Here is a 6,002-nt window from a genome sequence, read left to right as displayed (position 1 = left end):
ATGTGGCCAGCATGACTAAGCTTCATCTGGCAAACCAGAGCTGCGCACGGAAACGCCTTTTACCTTCCCGCCGGAGCGGTACCTATTTATCTACTTGCACTTTTGATGTGCTTTTGAACTGCTAGGTTGGCAGAAGCAGGGACAGAGCAACAGGAGCTCACCCCGTTGCGGAGATTCTAACCGCCGACCTTCTGATCGGCAAGCCCTAGGCTCTGTGGTTTAGACCACAGAGCTACCCGCGTACCTGTAAATCAGGTTACAGTCCCGCAATGAGACCAAGCTAAAGGGACAACGCCCCCCCCCCTCAGCTTCCAAAACTTACAGTATATCTGCTCTCTGTCAGTTTGCATTTCTTAGTGCGTAAAGTATTGATCTGATGTGAAGATATCTTTCCTGTTCTGGTTGATTCAGGAGGGTTCTGGAAGCTTCTCTGTGTGAAAGAAACAAGCAGAAGGTTCATGATATTTGGGTTATTTCTTCAGAGAAGCTGAGTACAGCTGGCTTAAACTGGTTCTGTTATCTCTTTCAGTCAAGGTCATGCTGACTATAAAAGCAGGGCCACTTTCTCTATCTCTTTTCCTTCTGGTGTGGTGTTCTGTACATAGTGTTATTATAAGTTATTGTAAGTTTAAGTTAAGTCTGCTGCAACTGGATTTCTTATGGACAGTGCCAATCCTGAATGTATTGGATTTGTGACCATTATGCTCATTTGCCTTCAGTAGCAGTAAAGCTCTGCTGGATGAAATACAATCACCTCTGGTCTATTTTTTGGAATCCTGCAACGTGTTTAAGTTTTTACTCTGCTAACTATACATTGGAATCTGCTCTGGATCAATATTGAGTAGAATTCAATGGCACTCACATGATCCTGCACCCAAGACCTGTCATATAAATGTATACTACTTGCTAGTGAACAACAGCCGGGGATAGATTCCCAAAGGCATCCACTTGACCGCTGTGGCAAACTGGATCATGGGGTAGATAGGCTTTTGGCCTGATCCAGCAAATCATTTTACTTGCTCAAATTAAATAACCCAAATTTCTGAAATATCATTTTTTTCACTCAAATCCCCACTTTTCCAGTGTCTCCTCCTCATTCATCACTGAAGTTGGCTTGTTTCAAGCAAACCATAGTGCACATTAAGCACCGTTGGATACATTCAGATGACATGGCAAAAATGGAAGCATGTGCTTCTGATCTTCTCCAAAATAGCCACACTGGAGGAAGATGGGGGAGCACATGAGCCCAACATAGCTTAGGGTTTCTTCCTAGTTGTGATAAGCCATGGTTTGTAATGCAGACCTGAATTGGCATTGCACAAATCACATCTAGACGGTGTTTCACATATGGAAGTCTGCTTCTACCAGCAGATCCCCAATGGTTTGTGCATGCCAACGATAAAGATTTTTAGGCAGAGATTGCTACTTTCCCTAAATATTATGTTTAATTTTTGTCTATTTTAAAAGGGAGCCTCATGTGCCTAAATCAAGGACACCATAGAGCACAAGGGATTTTTAGAGATCTCACCAGAAATCAGAGCTGCAGAGGGTGGTGCAGTCTTGGGTGCAGGCAGAAGGAAGTGATGCAGCGATGGTGCCACGGGGATAGGTGCTTCAGAGGTGGAGGCAGTGGTATGGGCAGTGCGGCAGAGCAGAGCAGGACCTTCTGTTCCTCGCCATCCCTGGGTGAGGCTTAACAATGGCTTTTCCTTAAAAATGATCGTCCGTTATCACTTTATGATACAATCCAGCATGGGATTTCAGTGGATTTCTGCTGTCCTACTGAATCATAATTTTGTGGTGCCATATTTAAAAAATAAATAAAAATGGCCCAGGGACTTAGCCGCTCTGCACATCACATTTTTAAAGTGAAGCAAATTATATAACTGCAGTTCTCTAGCAAACGTTTGTAATCATTGAGAGACTGTAGCTGTATATGTATTTACCTCAGATTAAGCCCCATGCAGCAGAGTGGGGTTTACCTCTGAGGAAACATGCATGGGATTGAATGGTAGGTGTCAGTTAATAGGTATAATGGTGCTCAGTATGCCTGGCATCAAAATACAGTGGTACCTTGGGTTACAAACAACCCGGGTTACAAACACTTTGGGTTACAGACTCCGCTAACCCAGAAGTAGTACCTCAGGTTAAGAACTTTACCTCAGGATGAGAACAGAAATCATGCGGCGGCAGTGGGAGGCCACATTAGCTCAAGTGGTACCTTAGGTTAAGAATGGTTTCAGGTTAAGAACAGACCTCCGGAATGAATTAAGTTCGTAACCAGAGGTACCACTGTACCTGGTATATATCCATGGCTGAACCATTTCGAATGCCAATTTATGGACATAGTATCTAGCAAGGGCATGAAGAGGATACCAAGCTCCTAACATTCTGATGCTGTAAGTGTTAAACTGGTATTCTTAGATTATATGAATATAGTAATATAGTATTTTAGAGCTTTGTTCTGATGGTCAGCAAAAGCCTTCCAAATGTGGAAATATATGTTAATGACAGATATATCGGCAAACGGGAGGGATGCTAAGTCTTCCAGGAACTTTTACGAATGGCATTTTTGAGACTATGATTCAGTAGACATTGTTCCATATGGCCCGTTTCAGTGCTGACACATTTAGGACCATGGCAAGAGACAAATAGACATATGAAGTTGCAAGAACACACGTTTCATTTTCTGAAAAACAAATGCCTGGAAATGCAGTGAATGTGTTTGCTCCATGTCCACCGATTTCACTTAGAATGAATGCCGAGGGGGTCACATGTGTCATCTCAAGTGTTAACAGCAGCTGTGGGGCAGGAGATTCCAACCAGGAGCAAAGGGCCTCAGAAGGCGTTCACCGTTTCCGCTCCTGCTCTGGTTCTGATGAAAAATATTCTCCTCTTCTGGTGGCTATTGCCTCCAGAGAGCAAAGACACTTATGGGAATGTGCCTTCCAGGACTGATAGCTCCCATGGGTCCATATGCATGCACAATTTTTGTTGGGACTATAGTGGTCCTTCCCATGCTCTGTGGTTCCAACATGCTGTGGACTCAGATGACACCCTCCACTGAAGTTATTAATACTGGGGGGGATGGTGACAATTATTGTATTTCAAGTAACTCATTTAGCATCACATCTACTTTGGTCCTAGGACTGTACGTACATTACAATGGTGTACAACGAGAATAATGGTGTGAGGAGATGCCAGGGCAGTGGCATACCAGACACACTTAAGAGCTTCTCATTCTGCTCCAAGAGAGAGTGAGATGTGCTTGAAAGTGTGGCAAGGCCACAGTCTGGAGAAAAGGGATGCACAGTCGCCAGTAAGATAGACATGCTAACAGCTACCATTTCTGAGACCAATTCCAGGGAGGAGGAGCTTAGAATAAAAGGAGCAGAGATGTGGAAGAGATGCCAGTGAGATAGAAGTTCTCAGGTGGGGAAGCATAAATATGGTGGATAGTGAAGACAAAAGAGGGAAGGGTTGGACAGGGGGACAAGGCCAAGGGGAATGAGCAAGCACCTCCCCAAAGTAGCCGTAAAAGGTGAGAGAGGTGAAAGGAAGGACTGAGGGGTGAGAGAAACTACCTGAGCAGGAAAGCTGGTTTCACCGGGGACACAGCACACAGATCTATGTGCAGTGTTGGGTATTTACTGTAAAGCTGTGTCATAGAAGGGATCCCATGATGATAAGTGCTCTAATGTCAGTCTGAGTAAGAGGCCTACCAGGAGTCAATGAAGGTAAAGGACTTCTTGGTGTTCCAAGGATCCTTGGGATGTGGGGAGGAAGGTTTGGAGACGTTCACAGAGGCTGTACGTGAGATCGTGATCACAAGCTCTGCTTCCCTGTTCACACACTCAGACCAACTTGTGAAAGGACCTCCACACTCACAAATGGAGTGTGTATAGACTCTTTCTGAATGATCAGGGACGGCATTTTTTTGCACAAACCAAGCCTAAGCACCTACAGTGTGTACACATGTAACTCTTTCACCATGGGGTTCATGAACACAAGGGATACAACCTCAGTCCCTTGGCCACTTGTTGATTGCTCCACAGTGTCATGCATGCATATTCTTCTGTCTTCACCCTTGGAATGACTTCCCCCTAAGAAAATGTTTTTGTTTAGTTAAAAGCATGCCTATACCACTTAATATTTCAAAAATCTTACCAGCACAGAGGCTAGATTAGCAATGATCTGAGGACCCTGAGAGAGGTCCCTGCTGAGGCATAAGTATTTATGTGTGTTGCAATGTAAAATTTATAGAATGGGTGAGTGTGCTACCCTATATAGGGTCTGTCACCCTACTCTCACTGGGTCAAATTTCTTGGGTTTCTGGAGCTTCTAACCCCTGTCCCCAGGCTACATAAACTGAAAGGAGGGAAGCAGATGTTGCTATTATCCTGCCCCCCGGTCCTTGTTCTTTTTATCCCTTGTTCTGGACAGGTGTGCTGTATGTTTATAAAGGTTTGCAGTGGGTGCCAAGAATAACATCGCAGGACATTCTGCATTTGAATTAATAATGTCAGCTGAGTAAAATATTCCCCTTAAATTTCAGACATAAATTAATATCTTCATATTATCTTAATAATGACACACAAGTGTCACATATGACCTCAATAAGAACAATTGTCATTTTTAATGAAATCTGGAAGAAAAAGCTAGTTCTTGTACAATATGAGAAATGTTCCTATCTCCTACAGTATATGCCCTCCCCATGAATCTATAATGCTCACCATACAATTGTTTTTCAGCACTTTCTCTCACTCTAACCTAGCCTCTTATTCAATTATAATGCTCGAATGAGTCACATGCAATATTTCCAGTCCACTTTTCCTGGCTCATGAAACTTTTTAACGAAATGTTAGCATTTGCAGACACCAGATGTTTTGACATAAGGAGAAGCAATATGCAAATTTTAATCCATGCTAGGAACAATAGCCTGCAGGCACCATTTTTTTATTACATGAATCATATACTTAACCACAATGTGGTGGATTATATCAGAATCATTGCCATCCGGAGCATTCTACACTTGTCTTGTAGTTGCCAATTAATGAAAGTGATATATATTTAAGTTGATGGGTATCAGTGATTTAACCGAGACCACTTGGCACTTAACTACCAGAGCATCCCTGATTAAATTTGTGGTCCTGACACTGATTAGTATCAAAACTTCACAGGTGTGTCTCTAATCGGCATTGTCTGTCAATACACAAGATGCTGACATCAAATTTGATTGTAAGCGCTTTTGTAATATCACTGTCTCTAATCAGGTAGGCAGCATGCAATGTTTTCTTAATTTGAATATTGTGATTCAATTTCTCCATGCTGTATATAACCTTTAACGGCTCCCTTCTACCAGGTGCTGAGCATTCTTTAGATTAAAATGCACTAAGCCCTTTGCAGATTCAGATCCCTAGTGTGTTACCACACACGAGAGTCACATTTCCTTTTCTAGTTCATCAAATTCAAAATTAACTGCAAGAGTGCTAATTAGCCTCCACTGTTTGCAACACAATAATTAAAAGAGTTATAATTAAACAATTCCAAAGCAAATAAATCTGATGTATGAGTAATGGTCTCTAAAATAATAAAAAAACGCTGTGTTTTAAAATGTGCACCACCAAGACTACAAAACTTTGCTAAATTGTATTCATATTTAATCACAGTGTGCCATTCTATGATATACTTAAGCTAGCACATGCATTCCAAGAATGGAAGTGCTCTTAGTACCAGGAGTTCTAAACGTTAACAAGCAAATCCTTACTAAAGTTCATTAAACACGGGTATCTTCCAAGTGCCAAAATGTTGTCTAATTATCGGCTTTCTGAAATGTTTTACATCCTAAAGTACCATATTGTTTATCCTAGATTGTCTGGGGAACATCTAGTATATTAAAAAGGGTTTCCAGTACTTCTTTGTGAATTAACTGATAGCATCTTGCCTGTTAGCAATTCCGCAACATTTTAAAAATGTTTCCCATAAATCAAAGCCTTAGCAGC

Source organism: Podarcis filfolensis, assembly GCF_964270895.1.
Source record: "Podarcis filfolensis genome assembly, chromosome: 10".
NCBI classification, from domain to species: domain Eukaryota; kingdom Metazoa; phylum Chordata; class Lepidosauria; order Squamata; family Lacertidae; genus Podarcis; species Podarcis filfolensis.
This window is presented reverse-complemented; position numbering follows the sequence as displayed.